At 41.0% G+C, this 23,670-nt stretch overlaps 1 protein-coding gene across 9 annotated transcripts in view; it reads right to left on the bottom strand.

Moving 5' to 3' along the window:
- Nucleotides 1-23,670, bottom strand: part of syap1 (synapse associated protein 1) — a 95,380-nt gene that overhangs the window by 42,839 nt on the left and 28,871 nt on the right. For 7 of the 9 annotated variants that reach the window (XM_077520162.1, XM_077520164.1, XM_077520168.1 and 4 more), the window contains 3 exons: nt 16,238-16,373; nt 11,607-11,738; nt 9,852-9,919 (listed from right to left, as the gene is read on the bottom strand). The gene's annotated coding sequence lies outside the window, so the exon portion shown is untranslated. The remainder of the gene's footprint in view (nt 1-9,851; nt 9,920-11,606; nt 11,739-16,237; nt 16,374-23,670) is intronic. The other 2 variants (XM_077520160.1, XM_077520165.1) reach the window with 2 other exon arrangements.

Raw genomic sequence — 23,670 nt, 5'->3', positions numbered from 1 at the left:
GGAGCGGCCATTTTGGGGCAAATTCCAGTGATTCAAAGTTCTGGAACGACAACTACAACGGTTTCATGGGTCAACACCAAATTGGATCCTACATAGACATCCATTTTGAACAGGGTGCACAAAAAGTCTGAAGGGCTCATGGTTGGAATTGAACAGCAATTTTGCCTTGGAGCCGCCATTTGGTCTTTATTCCTACACAGCAAATTCTGTAGAGTAAATTTGACTAGAGTGGGACCAAATAGACTCCGTTTTAGAATAATATTTAGAGAGGAGAGCCAATCTACTCCCCGAGTCACGCAGCTCCTGCTTTCGGCTAGTATATCGCTCGTGTCAGTTGCAGCTGATTCCATGATCGCATGGAATCTTCTCCAAGAGACCAAAAACAAAACAAACAGTAGGAGGGGCATAACTCAGGTGGTATTATGGTTCACACCTCAACCCTTGAGTGAGTTTTATTTTTTTTCCCAGGTTTTTATTTTACTCTCTTCCGAGTGTAAATCTTGGTTGACTCTAAAACTGAGTCTATTTGGTCCCTATCGAAATAGAGTCAAATTTCCACTACAGAATTGACTGTGTAGGTTGTTTAATCATCTGTGATGAGATGAAAGTGCAGGCTCCACCAATTGAAGTGACGTTACTCTCAGTGGAAACGTGTTCCTCGCTGCACTGTCCCTCTGTGGGCCCGCGTTGCCGTTGCGCATCGACCCTGTCGATTACCGGATGAATATTAAGAGGTGCCACCGCAATGGTCGCCAAACGTGTGGGAAATTAACGACGTTGGGTCGGTCACCTGAGGAGCCGCCTCTGGCACACGAGCAGACGCGGCAAGTGGCGAAAAGCAGATGGCTCGCCGCCATTTCCTCGACCCGTAATGCTTCATGAGCATGGATGAGACACCCTGCGGCCTCTCGTGGGCGGAGAGAGGGTACTCGTATTATTTAAGTCGCGAACAAGCCTGAGCACTGCGGAGCAGCGCTAATTATTTACCAGACGCCCTCACCGCAGTTTATTTTAAGGCCTTACCGAGCACCTGCAGGAGGATAAAACATGCCGGCGTGAAGAATGGACGCCCGTCCTTCTCCCCGCTTAGCCTCCCGCCTCGTTAGCCACCTTGGTGCCGGTGCCAAAGCACGGGGCAGACAAACCCAAGCGGAGCATTTCATGATGTCCCGCTTTTTTCCTCCTGGCGCACGTACTCCACTACATTTTTTTTTTTTTCATTGGCTGCCCGAGTGCCAGATGGAAACGGTCGACTCTGCTCCACACTGGGGGGAGACCTCGTTTTCAGCGGGCAGAGAAAGACCGGTTTGCTCCCACAGGGATTCTCCCGTGAGTTTACATCTCCTTTTAGCACAAATTCCTTAGTAGGAGTTGGTTAAATCACAACTACTGACTGCTATCAAATTTGGTGCCGGATTGTAATTGAAAGGAGTGTAAATGAAAGGGAAAAAAAAAAAATCTTGTCCATTGTTTTTGAGTAATTACAGGCTGTTCCTACCACAATGTTTGTTTTAAGTTTAAGAGTTCATTTTCTGAGCGTTTTATAATTCTTGTTTTCCCCTCACAGTAAGTGCGTACAATTGTGCTCACAAAGTTTACATTAGGTACATACCATAGTGGTATATGAACTTCGGCGCACAACTGTAACATCAAAGGTCAGAAGTGACTGCTTTGTGCAATAAACAATACTGGGAAGATGTTTTGAATTCAATTACAAGAAACAAAAGTAGATTCGATTCTTCATCTGAACCTTTCTAGCAATTACTTCTATCATAAAATCTAGTCAGTGTAATTGCAAAAAGTACACCTATTACTCAGATTCCCCTACTTTTTCAACTTGACTTGTACAGTAAACAACCAGGACCAATAAATAATAAATCACAGAATTATCACAAATTTAATCTCTACTTCAAACATCAAAGCAGCTAGTGTAAATAAATTTGATTCCCAGTCCTTCTTGTACAGTATGTGAAGCGAATGCAAAGGTTTCTGTATGAGTAAAAAAACAAAACAAAACAAAAACTTCATACTAACAGCAATCGCAATGAGCCGTATATTTGTTTTGACTGCCACCAACATATAGCTTCATGAATGAGTCATGTATCGGACATAGCATGGCTAAGCCATCCTGAGTGAGTGATTACGCTAATTGTAATGGTTAGAACAAAGCACCGGATAAACGATAGATCAATGAATGTACCATATAACTTAAATAGAAAACTACGGAAAACTACGGAAAAAAACTACGGAAAAAACCCCAAACAAAATTTACTGGAAAAGTCAGACGGACATTGTCCCACCCCCATTCCTATCTGACCAATGAACGTTGTTGCAGCGGCTTCCAAGTTGACCAATGAAAATGCTTCTATCATCAGGTTGAGCGGAGGACCCCGCCCACACAACACAGAAAAAGAGTCGTAACCAAAAAACAGATTTCAATCAAAAAACAGATCCGCAACCAAATTTGCAAACAAAAGTCAGACGTTGCAATCAAAACCTAAAAAAATAGCTTGCAAAAGTTTTTATTTTAATACTAATCCATTAATTTTGTTTGAAATGGGTTTTTTTGTTTGCATTTTTTTTTTAAATTTGAAATCCTTTTTTGTTTGAAAATAAAGACACAAATTTCTCTCCATATAGGACATGCAATTAATGACATTGCGACTGCAAGAGAAAGTTTACTTACCAAAGTGCATTAGACCGCGAGAGAGTGCAGCACAGTAGTTTTCCTAGCTTTGATAAAGGTTCTCCAATTACGGCTCAAAGCATTCAACTTGTCCCCAAAGCATCGCCACTTAATAGAATAAAAGCCACGTGGGCAGATTGGCGGTGCAGTAACGCTGCCGGACGATGCTCGCGTGTCTCTCTGGCAAGCGTCTCTTCCCCCCAAGGTTATCCGAGTCTTCAAACATACAAAGCAAACCAAAACGGATCGCTTGTGACGTCTCTGCGTCTCTACGGACTACAAGTGACGTCACTCTAAAATGGCGACCTTTGGAAACATAGACCGTGAATGGAAAAACACAATTTACTCAAGAATAAAACTAGCTTTTTTCATTCATAAATATTCAACATAACTTCACATAACACAACGTACGTGACAGTATGTTGCTATCTCCATGCCTGAAATTATACGGTGAACTACTCAACTGTATGGAATGCTTATGAAATAAGGTTAAAAACAATAAATAAATCAAAATAATGAGAAGTTACGTTTGCTGGAGGTCAAAATGAGTTTTAAGACCCCAAATAAAAAACTATTTACCACTATCCACCATTTTGGTTGTTTACTTTCACCTGGAACGTTTTCAGGTCGGAACTGGGAAAAAAACAACTCGGATATATCCGACTTCCGACCATCCTCGAATGCAGTATAAATATTCTCTTAACTCTCTGACCGCCAAAAAGTTTCATGACGTATGCTAAAATCCTAATGAATGCCGCCATAAACGTTAATTTTAAGTTTACTAAAGTTTCTCTCTCTCTCTCTCTCTCTCTCTCTCTCAATGGGCAGTGTAACGTCTTGTGCAGCACTGCCTGCTCAATGGGTTGTGGAATCAAAAACACCCTCTAACTATGGCCAGCAGATGGCAGCATTGTATCTTTTTTTTCAATGGGCTCACGGTAGATGAAATTACAATGAAACATGAGTGATATGATGAAATTGAACGTTTTCAAGGATGACGTAAATGATCAAAGCCTTTGTCACATTAACCCGAATTCACAGAGCGTCAATAAACAAAAAACAATATCTAATTCACTGTTGTGCAAAATTTTTTATCTTTTCAATGTTACTCAAAATTACCTATTTTTAAATGGTGATTACTAAAGAACGGAATAAGGTAGAAACATATATATTTTTTTATGTTTATGTAGTCGTAGCGCACAATATTTTGTTTGACTTGAAAGATGAGTGAAATTGCTCGAAATCGGCCTGCACTGTTAGGGTTGTTTTTTTTTTTTGATAATGTTTGGCAGTCAAAGAGTTAATAACTGCAAAAATTGAAGAGAACGAAGTAGGATTCTATCATGAGGACAAGCTAAATGTCAAGGTTAAGGTGCTGCGGAACAACACTGCTTAAAAAAAATGCCGATCGGTTAAAAATGGAAATGAGTCATGGTGACAAAACAAGCACGGGACACGCAACGGAATTGAACTGCAGTTTTCAGCGCATTTACACAGTTTGTGCACACAATTGATCCATTTTTGTTTTGTCTACCACACATATCGGAAAACAGCTCCTCAATAACAAACACGAAGGAGCATAGGCAGGCGTTGGCCGTTTGCGGATGGATGAGCGCAACAAGGACAGCCAAGGGGGACATTTGTCTTGTATATATTCCACTCCCGGCCTTTAGGTGACACCTCAGACGAGCGGACATTCTTCTTCCGTGATCGTCTTTTAGGGCTGTCGCGGGCGAGGCCATTAGGTGTCAGCTAAAAAGCCAAAGTAAGTGGCGAGGACAGCGAGCGCTCGTTTGTCATCATCAACGGCAAAACACTTGTATGATCACGCGCGCCGTTGACGAGCCGACGTAAATCACCCGCCGCGCCCTCCAGGGCTTCCGGAATAAAAATCAGCCGGCGTTAATGCCGGCTGCTGACGATTTTTCACATGAGTGAAGACAGCTTTATAATCAGCTCACATTCAACGCGATATAATAGTCAACAAACTCCATTTAGTATGCGCCCGCTAATGCGGGCAAGCTGTGAAATATGGCCGCACTTGAATATATTCCGGACATGGACGTCATGGGAGGGTTTACGCTGTTTTCGTAAAGCTGAACGTCCTTTAATAGTAAAGTGACATTTTTACATCTTTTCCTAAACTTCGATCACGATGAATTCTTCCATAAATCTACCATACATACACGATGTGGTTTTGTGATGACTATTTAGTATTCTGATGTCAAAGATGTTTTCTCATATGTGAGGATGATTTGCAATCTATAAAAATCGTCTGTCACAGAACCCACTCATAAACATAAAAATCAGCAGAGGTGGGCATTCCGTCAATCTGTCAATGACGGACGCTCGTTTTGGTGACGATTGACGGGAAACATCTATATATATATATATATATATATATATATATATATATATATATATATATATATATATATATATATATATATATATATATATATATATATATATATATATATATATATATATAAAACAAACTCAATCAATTACATAACCTAAAAAGAAATCAAAATATCAACAATTAACATTTGAAAGTTTTTCCAACTTAAATTACTGTTTAGTCCACAGAAGACAAGCGTCTTCAATCAACTGTTTTTGTACAAACAGCGATAAGATTCAAAGCCAAAAGATTCTTGCAGGGATTCTTGCACTCAAACCACTGCGCCGTCACATAACATTTGTTACTGCAAGTTGTTTTTGTGTTAAATGTCGGCAAGTTGTCGTACATGGGGAAGATTAATGGAGCAAATTGGCCATTAAAAAGAAGGCGCGTGCTAACCTCTGGTGGCGGACTGAGTGGCACAAGCGCTGCCAGCGTTGGCGCCTTTGATTGGCAGCGCGCCGCCGCCACGTAATTGGCTTCTCCAAAAAAAGAGAGGTAAACACGGCCACGGCTACGCTCGGAGGCCGGACGCTGGACTGACCTTCGCCAAGGCGAAAGGTAAAAGGCAAGCGAGTGGCGACCGCCGTCGGGCGCTTTGCAGTTACTGGCTGTCATCCCACCGCCGCGTTGACACCGGAGCTGTAATGTTTTTTTGTTTTTTTTTGAGCCAGCCTCTGATATTCCCGACTTGCTCATTCCAACGCTGAAGGGTGGACACCTTCCTCAAGGTTCCTCGCACGCTGCGCCATGTTTCTCCTCTAATAAGGGGCGACCGCGGCTGTGTCATGTCTGCTGTGATGACTTGGACACTCGTGCTTTCCAACATGTCTGTTTATAGTTGAAGACAAAGCTATTGTTATTCGGCTGTATGAATGGCAAAATTGTGTTGTTTGTTCATTCGGGTCATTTCCTGTGGCACACCTGGCGACATCGCCTATGGCACATCAATGTACGAAGTGGTTGGGGATCATCATTGTTGTACACTGCTGACGCCGAGCAGCTCACATTGATCAATTTCATTGATTAATTCAAGTATAATGTTCAGGGAAAAAAAGTGTTTTCTGCGCGTTGAGGCTCATGTGTCCATAATATAATAATATAACAATAATATTAAGGGTTGTTGCACACTATTCATTATCAACATAGCTTCAATAACAGTATATAAAAAACTATATAATTATATGCACTAATTATTAAAGGCAAGAAGCAAACGTGTTAAAAAACCTGGTGTCAATCTTATGTTAACCAAGGTAGTCGGTATCTGCTAAATGTAACAATTATTAATTCATAATTATGAACTCATTTGCTCCCAAAAACGTATAAAAACGGTCTATTTTAAATGTTTTAAGTGTCCCATAGATGTATTTATCCGATTTTTTATTTATTTATTTTTTTAGTTGGGGTGTGAATTGCCTAGCACCTGACGATTCGATTCATATCATGATTCATCGGTCACGATTCGATACCGATTAATCCTGAGATGAATTTCTAATCCGATTATTGCATATTTTTTACTCAAATTTACTAAACAGTGAACGTGTATATGTACACTGTAAGATTTGTATTAAAATGTATTATTTATTTATACTTATAACTTTGAGCGATTGTATTTAACAAACAGGTTGCAATCGGTTTCATGTTTGAAAGCATTGAAATAAAATATTAAGGCTTAATGTTCCATTAATTGCCCTGCGATTGGCTGGTGACCAGTTCAGGGTGTACCCCGCCTACTGCCCGTAGCCAGCTGGGATAGGCTCCAGCACCACCCGCAACCCTTGTGAGGAGTAAGCGGTTCAGAAAATGGATGGATGGATGTTCCATTAATTATTCTTCCATGTTTAAGGTGTGAACTCTTAAGTAAGACATTTTGTTGAATATTTTTTCCATCAAAAATGGATGTTAATAATCGATTCGGCGACCTATTGAATCGATTCGAAAATTTCTGTAATATAGCGATATATCGCAGAATCAATTTTTTTTTGTAAACACCCCTAGTTTTTTATGTTTTGTGTTTTTATGCTAGAGCATACAGAAGGCTTTGATGCAGCCTCAGAGAACTGCTAATAGTAGTTAATACAAAAACGGCCAGCAGGTGTCAGCAGAGTATAAGAGATCAACCAGGGCCATGTTGCAAACAAGCTGATTTCCCCACAGTTCTAAACAGATTTGTGAATAATGATGAAACTTAGCTATATTCTAATGCTAATGCTGCAAAACGGAAACAGATACAAATATACTTTATTTTCTCTCCCTGGATTTTGCTGCGTAACTCATATTCCTCAAATGGTAATCAGAATGCTGTGTTTGGACAAGTGGGGCTGCATGGAACATATTTTTGTAAAGAACATTTTTGCCGATTTTATTTGAAGGCCATGTTGCTCAGTGGCATGCTTGGGTGACAGCGGCGTTGCGAGGCTAACGCCGGCCCAAGAGGACAACCTATTTGTCCAGTTAATCGCACAACCCAAAGAGGCTGTGCGAGTACGTTCGCCCGCGTTTCTCAGCGTTGTACATCAAAATGGGCCACGCAAATTGGCTGAGGAATATTTCAACACCGCCGCCGGAGCCGGATTAAATTGCTCTCACACGGGTTGCGTATATGCAAGCATTAATGGGAACCAATAACGGCCGCACGCTTGCCAAACGCTCATGATGGATGCCGGAGAGTTTAATTGGGAATAATGAGTGTGTTGCATAAAAGATCATAAGTGCGAGCAGGTGTGAGACTTGCGAGGATGGTTGCATATCGGGGAGCTCATTCACAAACTGAGAACTTTTCCAGTCATTTTATTTCTGGTTTTTGGAAATGCTTTTACATGACACAAGATGGCACCAAAGCGCATTTGAATAGAAACATCCTGATACATTGGCGTATGATGGGAAAATTTTTTTTCCCCCAAATGTAATCTTCTCTCAGCAAATTAATTGAAATAATAATGTAAGAGGAGTTTTGAGTGTTCTATTTCATGTTTAAACTATTATTTTACACAATAATAAATAACGGCTATTGTTTGTGTTGTGGCTTGGTCTCTGACCATTGTGAAGAGTTTTTTTCTGCCTCGACCGAGTTCGTGGATAAATACAAAAGAGCAGTGGAGTGAATTGAGGTGCGCTCGATTAGTTTGGGCGAAGATGGCCGCCTTGGCTTCCTCGGCTCAATCTTAATTAGCGAGCTGAGACGCTTCCGCAGACTTGATGAGGTCAAAGATGTTCATTTTCCACCTGAGTGGGGACTCTTCTTCGCGTCTACCTTTTTTTTTTTTTTCTTGGTATTGACACTCGGGAGGTAATCAGATTGGTGACTGCCCACCAACCAAAGGCTATTTTTAGACTGTGGACGATTTCTTTCTTTATTTCACTTATGTCTGTTGGGCTGTTATGATTAAATAACTGTCAAGATCAAGAAGAGCAATCAATTGTGGCAGTTTCAATATCACGATATCAGGATATTGCCAATAATCGTTACATCCCTAATTACTACTATGCAAGGTGGCAGGATTATCAATAATAACTTGCAAGGTATTATTTGTATGGCCTGTCCAATTGTGAGCAGGGAACTTGCTTTATAACAATACTTGAATCCATCTGACAGACACTTTGGTGCTACCGCTTTTTAATTTGGCTCAGCTGCCGAATGTTTGTGAAGAATAGTTTCCACGAACGCAGTTAATTACAGTTACTACCCTGATGGAACATTATTAATTGTCTTAAGTGGATGACAACTAAGAAAATAGGTTGAAAGAAGTCCATATGATGTGGAGAAGAATCATACGCACGTGTCAAGGCAATAGGATGAGTGTATCAAAAAAAAAAAAAAAAAAGCGGGAGCTGAGAATGAAAAAGCTCCCTGATGTCAGTGACGGTGATTAAAGATGACACGGTGCACACAGGCGGAGAAGGGAGAAGGAAAGTGGAAGCAGCGTCTCTGGTTTTGGGTGCCGCCTGGAAAAAAAAACCTTACAACAATTCCACCTTTTGATTTGTTTCCTGTCTCGGGCTCTTAGTTGACGGTTCAGGCGATGACGGAGCGGGCGCTAGTTAGCGGCAAGCCGGGAAAAACACACAGGCGTGCACACAGACAGACAGACGGACATTCCATTGTTTTTGTTTTATTGTGTAGTTCATTTGGATTTATGCTAAATTTGATGATTTGACCACAACAAGAAACCAAATATCTCATTTATAAGGCAGGGGTCAAAATCAAGTTCTCATAATATGCAAATCGTACGTTGACTTATGAGGGCTGGACTTATGAGTTACAAGCCATCGGCGCCGCTGATGCAATTTCATACATGTATTGAACAGGACGGGACAGAGACAAGGTTTTTTTTTTTTGTGTTTTTTTTTGTGTGCAAAATTTGTGAAATAAAATGTCTAATACACATTTTCTTTTTGATCTGGCTGCAAGAAAATTAAACTACTTCACTTATTTAGCCCATTATAGCAATAAAAAATTAATATTTTGTCTATAATTAATTTAATACTCCTTGCGATTGGCTGGCAACCAGTCCAGGGTGTCCCACGCCTACTGCCCAGAGCCAGCTGAGATAGGTTCCAGCACCCCCCGCGACCCTTGTGAGGAATAAGCGGTCAAGAAAATGGATGGATGGATAATTTGATACTTTCATTATATTTCATGTACAAATAGTACATTTAAAAACACATTTTGCAAGTTGCTGTCGACGGAAAATGACATCACAAGGGTTCAGGTAACCAATCGCAAGCACAAATACAACCTAAGGTAAGAACCAGGATGCCTACCTGTGCTGATTTTGGGTCGAGAGGCACGATTCATCCTGGACTGGTCTCCACCAGCCAATCACAAGGTCCTGACACACAAACAAACGTTGACGGTCACAATCATTTTACAGATTGCCGTGAGCACACGTGTCACATGTTTAAGCGTCTTTCACACTTTTCAGAAAACTCTTTGTCGTCGTATAGCGCCCGCCTCTCCCCATCCTGTGACACTTCCAGCAGGCAGCAGAGAAATATAGAAGCAAGTGGAGAAATCCCGCAACTCGCAGAGATTGTAGTAATCTCTTCCTTTACATTCTTCATTCGATGCCGACAAACAGAATCCCAACCAAATTTATGGAAATCCCCCCACGCCCATTCTTTCATGTACCACCTGAAGCCCTCGTTACATACGAGCGAGCCGGCGGAGCTCAAAGCCCCCAGCAGCCATTGTACTCCGTCATAATGACTTCAAGCAGGCCCGCTTTATCCCCGCTGCCTTCTTCTGTTTACACGCGACTTCTTTGAAGTCAGCATCGCTCACAAGTTTGCGCAGATAGCGCTTTCTTTTGGATGAGCGCGCGCTAATCTAAGTTTAAGGGATGCTTTGTGTGCCGTCGCGACGCGGAGAGCGGCTAAAAGACGAGACAATGACGAATTTGAGGTTACCGTTGAGCAGTGCCACCTCGCCTGACGTTTCGCGGATAACGACTTCAAGAAAAGTGTGATTGTTCAACTCCAGGCCTGTAGGTGGCAGTAATCATCCATCCATATATTTTTATACTGACCATGGCTGATTCGTAAAACAAATGGATCCACAATTTCCATTATTTCGCTTAACTTGACTAATTTTGCAATTTTTAACAGTAAAAAGTTAATATTTTTAAGAGGCTTAGAGGAGATGGAGCCTTTGCTGTTGCCGGTCCCTCCCTTTGGAACGACCTTCCGCTAAATATTAGGCAATCCCCCTCGTTATCCTCTTTTAAAACGCATCTTAAAACACGTCTGTATTTTTTGGCTTTTGGCGCACCATGAGACTCGTTTTTGATGTTTTGGGGTGTGTATGAATTTGATGTTTAATCTACTTATTTATGTATGCATTTATTTATTTATTAATTCGCCTACATATTAAATTTACTGATATAAAATTTACGCACTTCAAAATGTTTGCTTTGTTCTTGTTCTGTTACGTTATTCTTTACTGCACAACCGATTTATGTTTCATGTACAGCACTTTGTATCCAGCAATGCCTGTTCTTAAAGCGCTTGATAAATAAAGTTGAGTTGAGTTGAATTTTTCCAAAATGTCGTCCTCCTTTCTAATCTGTCATTCTCCGCATTGACGCCAACATGTAAAACAGAGGAGTGAGGCCATAGGAAGTTGCAAATAAACAAAAGGACATTTGGCCAAAGTGGCTCGTGAATGTTTCGTATTATGTTTCCATTTTGATCGTTAATAGCTACTTTTGATAATAACATTATTATTACGTTTGAAATATTTTGTGTTGAGAATGACAGTACCGGAGTTGCGTTTTTTTGGCCGCCATTTTGCATCATTGACTCTCAGCACCGACATCAAGCCCCGGCAACGCTTGTGTTTACATTGGACTTAACGCCGCGTCACAGTGCGCTGACAGGTATTTACAATCAGCGTTAACGCCACCTAGAAAACTAATCCAAGAATTAGCCGTGGATAACAGCAAATTAACACTTGGCCCTTTATTAAACGCTACAATGGGGCATCAATCGGTGTCTGTACATAAAGCGCACGTCACTCACGTCTCCCTGGGAAATGCTTTCAGCCCAGCTTTGGAGTTTGGCTTTTTTTTTTTTTTTCTTCTTTCCTGGAGGAAGCGGCTTGAAGCTGTCACAGTGGCGGCGGCGGCGATAACGCGGGGTGGAGAGTGACACCTGGAGAATGACACATGAAAGGGAATCAAATTCTCCCCGGAGACGACTGTATGGGGAAGATACGGAACCCCTCTCTTCAAACGCCCGCCATATGTCTCTGCAAATAGGACAGTGCATTTACTTATTTAAACGGAGGGTCAGAGACACCGTCCTCAAATGCGGGGGGGGGGGGGGGGGGGGGGTGAACATTGAAAATTTAGTTATTGTGTTGCTAAATTAATGAGCTGTAATCTGTCACAGCTTTTCATTTATAGTCCAGTGGCCATGTTCTATTCCACTTATTCTCATTAGGGTGTTGGAATTTCAGCTCATTTCAGGAGGCACGGAAAGAGAGAAAAAAAATATATAAAAATATAGTCACAGTAATAGTCATACTTAACTCATTCACTCCCAGCCAGTTTCACTGAAGCAATCCCGTTCACTCCCGGCCGTTTTACTGGATCATGACTGATTTTGCAAGGCCCACAGAATATTGTGTAAAATTACTATAAAATCTTGGAACCACCAAAAGAAAGATTACCGTCTCTTCTTTCACCAGTAAAAAAAAAAAAAAAAAAAAAGTAGATTTCTATCTGTTTCCGTTTTGCAGCAATTAGCATTAGTATATAGCGAAGTTTCATCATTATTCACAAGTTTTTTTTAAAACTGTGGGGAAAACAGCTTGTTGCAACATAGCCCTGGTTGATCTCTTATACTCTGCTGCCACCCACTTGCTGTTCTTGTAATAACTACCATTGCTTTAACCATTCTCTTCAGTTCAGAGGCTGCATCAAAGCCTTCTGTATGCTCTAGCATAAATAAAACAAAAAACAAAAAAAACGTATAAATATGTCTTTGGGACACTGGCAATATTTAAAACAGAACGTATTTATACGTTTTTGGGAGCAAATGAGTTTTAAGGACAATGTAGAGTCTTCAGTTTACCGAATACAGTGTTCCCTCGTTTTCCCCTGGTGTTAGGTTCCAAACAATACCCGCAATAAATGAAATCCGCAAAGTAGTTAGCTTTATGTTTTCCATTTATTATAAATGTTTTAAGGCTCTAAAACACCTCACCACACAAGTTTATACACTTCTCATCGATGCATTTACATTGCTCGCGTTTAAACGTCCTCAATGTTAAAACTTTAATAGGTACAATATTGTTAAAAAAAAAAAAAAAATGCAGGAAAAATTGTACTAAAAAATAAAATAAAATCTGCGATACAACGAGGCCGCAAAAAGTGAACGGCGTTATAGTGAGGCAACACTGTACACATGTTTTGGGAATGTGGGAGCAATCTGAGGAACCAGGCCAAAAAAATAAATAAACAAATTAAATAATAATAATGACAACAACAATAATAATAATAACAACAACAAAAATAAATAAACAAACAAACAACTCCATTAAAAAATGTTGACAGTTTGTGAAGAAAAGCGGATGTTCTCATTCTTAAAAAGTGAAAATTAGCAACCAATTTTGATCTTGATGAAGGTGAGAAAGGTGATTAGTTTTATCCACGCATTAGTTCCTGTTTGCTGAGGCCCCCCCCCCCAAATACTTACTGTCCTCTCATTACATAACTTCATCTGGGGCTGTTGTCCCCCCCCATCATCCTTTTGTTTTTCTTTCCATCTTTGCAAATGGGGTGCACATTGACAAAAAAAGTTGTTCTGCTTCTTGATAACCATCATTTTTCACAATAGCAATAAAAGAAAAAGATAAAGGTAGTCTCATTAGCTGGCTGTCTTCTTCCTTTTGTTTCCCGCCTCTCAGCTCTCTCACACTGTGCGGCAGATTGAAGACGTCAACTTTGGGTGGGGGAGGAGTGAGCGCTCATCTCTGGTAATTTGGCTAATGGACTCAAATCTCAGCTCAACTTTTTAGAAAATGGCTCTTTTTACGAGGCCCAATCCCAGGAAGAAACATTCTGCCAATGTCATGGATGATAAACATGCAATTGAGCAATGGCGGCGGCGTGATGAGGCGCTTTTTTGGCGCCGCAGCTGGAAGCTCCGCCACTGCCGCCGCACGCCGACTGTATCTCCCAGTGGTAATAACGAGGAGATCTATTATATGGATCTGCGCTCTCACTCTGATTGGTAGTGACACTAAATCATCCAAACAGCCGCCGCGTATTGTTTTACTTCTGTGGAGGACTTCAAAACTTTGTTGCGGCACCCTCATTACCACAAACTTTCTTTTTTTTATTTTATTTTATTTTTTATTAATGGCTGTATTAAATTCCGTCACCATTTCCCAGCTAATCCCCCCCACAGCGGAATGGCCAAAGAATGTGTCCACATTTGATATATTTGTTTAAAAGTTAGCGCTTCGGGCAGCCGGCGCAAACTATTTGTCATGTGCCTGTGCGGGTGTGTGCGATAAAAATACACAAAATGGACCAAAAGTGTTTGGGCTCGACCACCACATGAAAGAAATTTACTCGGGGGATGCTTTTCTGTCTGCCCAGGACCATAAAAGGTCCGACATATTACAGTATGCCAAAAAAAAATAAAAAAATGTAAGCCAAGTGGAAGCCCAAAAGTAAGACATACCACAAATTTTTGCAACATTTTCTGCAAAAATTTGCCGATAAAAATATGTATAGTATGAATAATGTGTTCCAGAGTGAAACTGCCAACGTTAAAACATTTATTTACATCCATAGGCAATGATTCCCTTACAACTGTCATTCAACATCCATATCAAATTTGCAGGCCTAATTTTGGGCCTCTAAAAATTTTGACATCATGAAAATGTATCTGACCCATAATGGCTGGATAAATTAATATACGTAAAGGCTGTACCTAGCACATAAAAATATTCAACTCGCTCTAAAACTTCCCCTTCCCGACACATGAATTTCTTTTGATTCACTACCAGTGTTGCCATCGTTACCTTGAAAAAGTAACTTAACCGAATATTTGCTTTAAAAAGTAACTAAATAAAATTCCAAGTTACTTTAATAGTTTTGCAGATAGCCGACAACAATGCGAGATGTTTTCTTCTTCCTAGGGGGGGGCATGACAGAAAATACCTGAGAAGCATGTGTACGGAACGCCCCCTTGAACTCGGAAATTCCACTTCTGAAGTCGGGGGGGGGGGGGGGGGGGGGGGGGGGGGAGTACCCCGACTTCACCGACCGACACAATATACTCGAGTGTAAAACAAGATAGCTTTCTTCATTCATAAATATTCGACATAACTTTACGTAACGCAACGTACGTGACAGAGTGCCGTGATCTCCCTGCATGAAATTATACGGCCAACTACTGAACTGTATGGAATACTTGTGAAATAAGATAAAAACAATAAATGAAAGCAAAATTGCGAGAAGGTAAGTTTGCTGGAGGTCAAAATGAGTTTTAAGAACCAAAATAAAAAAACAATTTATCACTATCCGCCATTTTGGTTGTTTACTTTCGCCTCGAATGCTTTCAAGTCTGAACTGGGAAAATCCAACTTGGATAAATCCTTCTTCCGAGCATCCTTGAATGCAGAATTATTACACACACACACACAGACAGACAATCTATTGTTTTGTATTTTTTTTAAACACCTACAGCAAGCATGCATGCTTTCTTTACAACCACTGAACACTCACACGCTTCCATAAGCCACAACCATGCATCCTTAGTGACATGTTCATCAATTAACTAGCGAGGCAGCAAAAAGGCACATAATTGAATGATTTTTCAAAAAAAAAAAAAAAATCTAATACGTATGCCTAGTCCTGCTGTGCTTACAGTTGGCATCCGTCCATTTGACTGCACATCGACAACGTCAGCTCGCAGACAAAGCATGGAGGACAGTTGCAAATAAGATACAGGAAACTAGCGTGTAGGGTATCTTAGCTTTTAATTAGTTTGTCTTTGTTCGTCTGCGGGGAAGCAACAAATGGCCTACATTTGCAGAAATTAAATGATTAGCTTATAAAGGCGGCTAACACTATAAAAGCCTTGGCGTCTTTTAAAGATAATGTAGCTCTCATTTTGCACACGCTTCCACACCTCCCATTCATATTGAACGTAGACTTTAATGCCGACTGCGCGTCCATTCTTTGCTGTACATTTAGCGCCTCGTGGCGCCTCGAACGCGCTCTTTTGACATCTTATTTTTTGTCCTTCATCCCCGAGCGGCTCAGAAAAGCAATTTGGCCGCCAACATGGCGGCTGAATGAAGCGGACGGAAGGACAATACGTCGCTTCTCATTAGCGCTAACGGGGGCCCCGGCGTGATAGAGGACGGCGACGAGGCCGACGCCGCTCAACAGCCGGCCCCCGACACTGCAGATTGGCTCACCCTGGAGGTCAAAAGCACTCTGGATGCAAAACTCTCGCGCACAAATCTCACACACAAACAAAAATAGATCGAAAAACAGGAAGGACGCACGCGGATGGAAACAGACAATGAGAAAGAAAAATAAAAGACAAAGACACGCAAGGACCGAGCACTCACAAAGAGACACACAAAAATGACACAAACACGTGCACACACAGGCTTGGTTGCTGACCGTGGAGATTTCCGACCCGTGTGCGCTCCCGCGGTGACGGGCACGTGATTGGCAGGTAAGCCGTGTCTCTGTTTACAGCTGTGTGCCCTCCCTGGGCTGCAAATCCCACGCTGTCCTTGACCCTCCAGAGCTCCACCTGAGACGCATACATTTGGATTCAATGTTGTCACCATCTTTATAAAAAATAAAAAATAATAAATAAAAAAATAAAAAATAAAAAAAAAGGACCCAAAGGATGCCACACGTGTTTTTCATAGTCGAATGCCGTGGTTGAGTTATTGATGGCTAAATCGGAATTTTGTTTCAAAATAGAAAAGATTTCTTGCAAAAATCCTCCACAGGCATTTTAAAAGCAATCTTTTACTATTTTTACATGTGTAAAATATGATATCGTATGAAAATGCATACTGATTTAGTCCCGGTTATTATTTATTAATGAGGGTTTTAGTCTAGTAGAGTCTAGTTTTAGTCCGGTGAAATATGCACGTTGACGAAATTATTTTTGTGTTGTTTTTGTTGACGAAATTAACACTAAATACAACAAAACTCCAAGACAACAATGTTTTCATCATCTTGTGGGGCAATTCAAATGAAATTCCAAAATGTCCGCCAAGTAATAAGCGGTGACATGACCGAATATGTCTGAAATGTAGTCACTGGCTGTAAGATAGCGCCTCACAAATTCTGCCCAGCAACAACTGGTGATAAGACCAAGGAAAACATTCACAGCCATTTTGTTGATGTCCATTATACACGCTTCAAAGAGGAGCTACAGGTTGTTTGTGTTGCCAATTCTACAAACGTAAGTGTCGACGTTCTTCCAGTTTCAGATTGACAGACGTTTTGTGAGCGTGTTGCTGCTATTCGACCCCCTGCTATCTGTTTGCCACCAGTTCCCCTCCCCAACTGCACACTCGCGGGGGAGCAAAATATACATCACGCCCTGCTGGAACGACCCGTCAGCCCCACCCTGACATCCTCTGCCCAGCAGGACCCCGGCAACCCTAAGCTGCCGTTCTGGTGGCAGCCCGGCATGACCGCCTCTTCTGCAGCGTGATGTCTTTGATTGTTTCTTCTACGTACAATTACAGTAGTACATGATGCTGATGAATTGGAATATCAGGATTAACACAGTCGAGCCTCGAACCAGGGACGGGAAAAGAATGGCTCACTTATGGCCTGCGATGTTCTTTTGATCTGATGATTTTCATTATCAAAAGTTCTGTAATGCAGTAATGCGTTCCTTCGCTACTTCGTGGGTCGATTATTATGGATTCACTCTATTGCTGATTTTCTTTTGTGACATTTGTAACCCCGTTAGTTATGGGTAGCCATTTTAAACCCACAAAACCCCCAAAATAAATAATTATATCTATCTATCAAAAAAAAAAAAAAGAATATGCAAATCCGTCAGTGCTGAAACACGATTATGTAATCGACTGCAATTTTTTTTTTTTGTGAACTTACCAGTAGTCAATTAAAAACGAAATTCATTCATTAAAAAAACAAAAAACAAACATAAATTACAGGCTCATTTATTAAATATATACATACATATATACCAGTAATTGGTAAATAAATGATACGAAAATGGATGGATGGATGGATGGATGAATTATAAGTAATAAAATTTAAAAATGTAAACATTCTTTTATTACTAAAATTATTAAAAATAAGTCACTGATTAACTAATGATTTTTCTTTCTTTCTTTCTTTATTTATTTAACTATTTACTAATTATCTGGTAAAATGTATTTATTTTTAATCTTATCGGGACAAAAACTGCACCATTGCCTTTTATGTGTGCAATTGGCCTTAGTTTGAACCCAAAGAAGTAAAACAAACAAACAAAAAAAAAAACATCTTGGATGCCTCCAGTGTTGCATGCACTAAAAGAGAGAAAAACAACAACAACAAATAAAGTGAGCATTATCCCCGTTCTTAGCATGTTCAAAATGAAAATAAAATGAATGTCATTTTTGCATCACTCTCTCTGATGTCAATGACGTTGCTCCAATTCCCGGACCATAATGTGGTTTTCTGCAAAGCGCTACATCTCTTCTGCTTGAGGCGTTTCATTCTCTCTCTCTCTCTTTTTTTTTTGTTTTTTTTTTGCTATTGACTTGCAGAAAATGAAAGTTACGCAACACGGCAGCCGTTCTGGTTCGAAAGCGGGAATGCGGCGTGTCTAAAGACTTCCTTATTAGCGATAGGCTGCGAGCCAGCTTGAGAGTTGCTGCGGTGGTGCTGGGTTGATGAGTGACATCAACCAATATCTGCAATAATTCCTTTTTATCATTGTTCTTAAGACTATGTATGTGTTCAAGGGATAGAACGGCTTATTTTGGAGGATTCTAAAGCAACTGTACACTTTTTAAGTGAGTGTATTTATTGGAAAACTTTTACAAAATACAATAAGCAGGTAAGTTTTCAGAAAATTGCGAAGGGAACGTTCCAAAAAAATCATCAGCCAATATGTGTACTGGAGCTCCTGTTTTGGCCCACATTTATGCTTGTGAACATAGCATGTTTGAAAAGTGTTGTCAGCGCCCCTCATCTCCATGAAAGAGGCACATGGAGGCGGTCTTGTGTATGACATTGGCATGTGTCATCATCAGAGAGTCGCGACTTGCCTCGTGACCGGGGCGCTCCTAAAACGCTCTCATTTACATTTAGAGTGATCGGCGTGTCGCTGGGGTGCTCCGATCCACTCGCAGCCCATTGCGGCCTCCTCGCGGTTTCCCAGTCCAGCCGATGGTGAAAACAATTGACGTTGGCTAATTTGGCGCCAAAAAGTCCCGAAGTATTCTTTTGTTGCTGGGTGGATTGAAAAGATACAATGAAAAAAAATAAATAAATGTCAGCGTGGAAAAAAGTGGTGAAGTTTAACTTTCACATTCTATGAATTTTAAAAGGAAGCCACAAGAAGCGAGACGGTGTAGTTTAAAGCCCACTCCAAGATGGAGAGGCAGAAAATGAAAAGAGAAAAGAAGCGTTGGAGGGTCAAATGCTGCTGCAAAGTAGCAAGGATGCCACTTGAAGATGAAAAAGTCCGCAACATGTCAAACGTAAAGGAAAACGCTACTTCTTTTTTTTGACATTCCGATTGAAGATGTCAGGTCACCTGTTTACATGTGACAGAGGTGCATCGATGAAGCGACAACTAGTTGATTTTCAAATTAATTCACTCCCAAAAACGTATTTATACGTTTTTTAGGTTTTTGTATGCTAGAGTTTTTGTATGAAGGCTTTGATGCAGTTTCTGACCTGAGGCGGTCGCTTAAAGCGATGGTACTTATTACAATTAAAACAAAAAAACAAAAAACAAAAACGGCCAGCAGGTGGCAGCAAAGTATAAGAGATCAACCAGGTCCATGTTGCAACAAGCTCTTTTTCCCAGTTTTTCAACAGGTTGCTAATTGCTACAAAACATAAAAACAGATATACCGTACTTTTTTTTTTTTCTTTTTTCCCCTGATAAAAGAAGAGACACATTTTTCTTTTGGTAGGTTCCATGTTTTGATAGCAATAGAACATGAAAATGGCTGGGAGTGAATGAGTTAATCAATATTTTCTGGGGGATAATAGATGAAATGTTTTAAATATGTTTGGTATTTTAAAATGTCCAAATGCTCAGAATTTTCACTCCTAAACAGTAAACATTTTCTGATTTCTGTCGTCCATCATTAAGCGTAACGATTATATTTGCATTCAGAGGTGGGCACTTCCATTAATCGTCAATTCCCGTCGATGATGATGCTACATGCTTTTTGATACAAGGTAGCACTCTCTTCCCCCCCTTTTTTTTCCAAGTAATTATTATGATTGTTGCTTTTCTCACCGTTATCCATAACAACAGCCACTTTATACACTCACAACAAACAGAACAACTCGAAATTATCCACAAGTCCAGGAACGTTAGAGTAATACAGCATTGTATAATTAAATGAACGTCTTTAAGTGGAGCCGTGTAATGAAGTTAAATGAAGTAAATATTAAGCATGTTTGTCCGCACCGTAATTGCATTTCCACGCGGACCACCACGAGAATGGTCTCTGCTCACTAAAAAACTTCCCAAAACAGCCTTTTGGTGCTCCCCAAACTCCACTCCAGTCAGCGTAACAAAATAGATTAAATGAATAAAGCATAAAAATATGACAACATTTGTCCCGAACACTTTCATTGGCCACATGTAAACCTCAATTACGATTCAGAGACCGCCATAAATAAAAGCGCGTTAATGAGCAGACGAGTAAGCATCAAGCGCATGCCTCGTGGTGCTTTTAGTAACATTTAAAAGCACTTCCGAATGGCATCGCACAAAAGGGTACAAGATACATCACCTCCTTGCCGGAGCGCCGCTATCATCTCATTTTCCAGCGGCGGCGCACGAATGACACTTTTATTGTTTGTCTTATTTTCAGGGCTTGGTCGGGAAAACCGAGCGCACACTTTTTTTTTTTTTTTGCGCTAATTACACCTCACAAAGCGATAATAACTGCATTCATCATCCGAGGTGATCGGGTTCGCTTATTTATCAAAGAGCGCACTGTGATCGCAAAATCAATTTCCAAGAGTCACAAATTAATTTGCCTTTGCTCCCAAGAGACGACAGGCAGCGGGAGCGCTTTATTAATGTGCACAAATGGATGTTTTCTTCAATATATCCCCAAAGTCAAAAAATAGAAATGATTATGAGCTTTGTGCAATACAAGAACGAGAGCAATCGCGTCAATCCGAGTCTGGGAAGAGATGGGCACTTAGCTGGAGCATAAAGAGTGCAATGAGGCACTCGACGGGCAACGACGCACATGGGAGAATCATGCACAGATGTTGTTGTAATAATCCCTTCAGACTGACTCCAACCATCCATCCATCGATTTTCTGAACCGCTTGCTCCTCACAAGGGTCACGGGGGTGCTGGAGCCTATCCCAGCTGGCGGGGTTGACCCTGGACCGGTTGCCAGCCAATCGCAGGGCACACAGAGACGAACAACCATTCACACTCACAAGCACACCTACGGACAATTCAGAGCGCCCAATTAACCTGCCATGCATGTCTTTGGAATGCGGGAGGAGACCGGAGTACCCGGGGAAGACCCATGCAGGCACGGGGAGAACATGCAAACTCCACCCAGGAAAGGCCGGAGCCCGGACTCGTTCTTGCGTCCTCAGTACTGGGAGGCGGACGTGCTAACCACTCAGCCACCCGGGGGGAAAAAAAAAAAGCTTAAAAAATGAAAATAAAAAATATTGTTTAAAAAAATAAATAATAATAATACATAAATTGGTAAAAAAAAAAAAAGCACAATCTTATGTTTTTGCACATAACAGCAGTGACAAAGAAATAGGACTGGCCATGTTGAAAAATATTTGTCGGTATGACTGATTTATGAGAATGATAACCGGCGCAGTGGCCAAAACATGCCTAATTGAAATTCAACTGCGTTAATAAATTAATCTCCAGAGGGTGATGGAACTGCACAAATGGAATATAAGTGCACCTTTTTTTTTAACAGATGCTGCTTTTAATATTGTGACATGACCAAAATGTTATCATTGCAATTTTAATGTTGTGATATCATTGTATCCTCAAGCATATTAGCACTAGTGTTGTTCCGATACCGTTTTTTGGCCTCCAATTCCGATACCCAGCTTTGCAGTATCGGCCGATACCATACCGATACCTAAGGTTATTTTTCCCTCAACATGAAAAAGCTGTCCTGCCATTGGTTCAGAGCATTCAAGGGCCAATAGGATATCTTAGCATGCAGTGAGCATGTCACATACCAGTGAATGTCGTGCACGAGCAAGACAACAAGATGCTGCATCCAAAATCCTATTATTAGCTTTGGAATGAATGGTATCGGCATGTTACTTGTGAGTACTCACCGATACCGATACCACTGTTTTAATGTAGTATCGGTATGGGAACAACACTAATTATCACCCTTAGACTTGAGCTCGAAGAGCAAATGCACACGTACATGGACACGCACACCACCACATCCACACACACTCGGACGCGCGCACACGCCGCCGGTGTGCCTGGCAAGGATCTGCGCAGCTTTGAGAGCCCAGCGTGACAACATTTCATATTCATAGAAGAGAAGAGGAAGAGGAAACAACAGCAGGGGCGCTGCCTTACGCGTGATATTACATTGTAATTATGATTTGGATGACGGCGGCGAGGGCGCACTACAAATTCATGAACACACGCGCACGCACGGATGTAGACGCGGAGCGCGCAGTGCGAATGAAAAGGTAATGAAGCACACTCGCTGGCAGTCGGTCGGCGGGCTCTCCAAAACTTCAGAGTGCTCGCTTGCTGCAGCCGTAATGTAGGATCAGGCGGCGAAAAACTGTGATGAGCTGCGGCGGGGCCTCACGCCGCCTTCCGCGCGAAGCCTTCTGATTGGTTTGTTTACATCAATATTTTCACATGTCAATCTGGAGCCCCTTTGGGAAAATGCTTTTCTTTTTCTTCGCTTTTTTTTGCGAGAAAGAGTGCAGAACGCTGTGTAATAAGAACAGAACGCTATGATTGGCAAAGGCCTTTTCTCGCTTCACGCGGCGTATTAAATATGCATTCCCAGGTCGACGAGTCCAATTTGGACTTGGGATGAAGTTGATGGAACTTTCAGTGTGTGGTCCAAATACAGATAAATATTCTTTTGTAGTGGCAAACCGCACACAAACACACAAAAGGTATTTACAAGGACCAAAACATTCAGTCTTGATTGATACCTTCAGTGAGAGATCTTCAACAGTGGGGGAAAACTGTATTTCTAAAATTCCGGTGACTCCATTTTCCCACATGGGAGGGTCTAAAGCAGTGCTTCTCAATTTTTTTTTTTTATTAGGCCCCTGCAGGAAGAAGAAAATAGTTTACCCCCCAACTCTCTCCCACAACAATAAATTGTATCATTTGTCTATAAAATTGTTCTAAGCGCACTACTACGGAGGGGCTAACACGCTTTCTGCGCTCTCTAACATTGAGAGCGCCACTGCCACCTACTGTCGTGGATGTGCAATTACACTTTATTCTAGGACGAAGAAAACATATTATAATCGAATATAATCATTACGAGTAGGGATGTAATGATATCCAAACATCATGATACGATATCACGATATGAAGGTCACGATACGATAATTATCATGATATTGCGGGGATGTTGGCGATACAAAAAAGGTCACAATATTGTAAACAAAATGAGATCATACTATAAAAAAATATACACTACTTACAAGTTACATCCACTTGATTTATCCTCCTCACCCACAGCTTTTGTTCCGACGGACTCATTGTGAGCTTTTTGAAGGATATGAAAACAAACCGAAGCCTTATATTTGGCCTTAAATGTTACTTCATATCAAAATATGGTCTTTGATAAAGTACAGGAGGTCCTCGAGTTACGTCTGAGTTCCGT

The sequence above is a fragment of the Festucalex cinctus genome, chromosome 4, assembly GCF_051991245.1.
Source record: "Festucalex cinctus isolate MCC-2025b chromosome 4, RoL_Fcin_1.0, whole genome shotgun sequence".
Taxonomy (NCBI): domain Eukaryota; kingdom Metazoa; phylum Chordata; class Actinopteri; order Syngnathiformes; family Syngnathidae; genus Festucalex; species Festucalex cinctus.
This window is presented reverse-complemented; position numbering and strand designations above follow the sequence as displayed.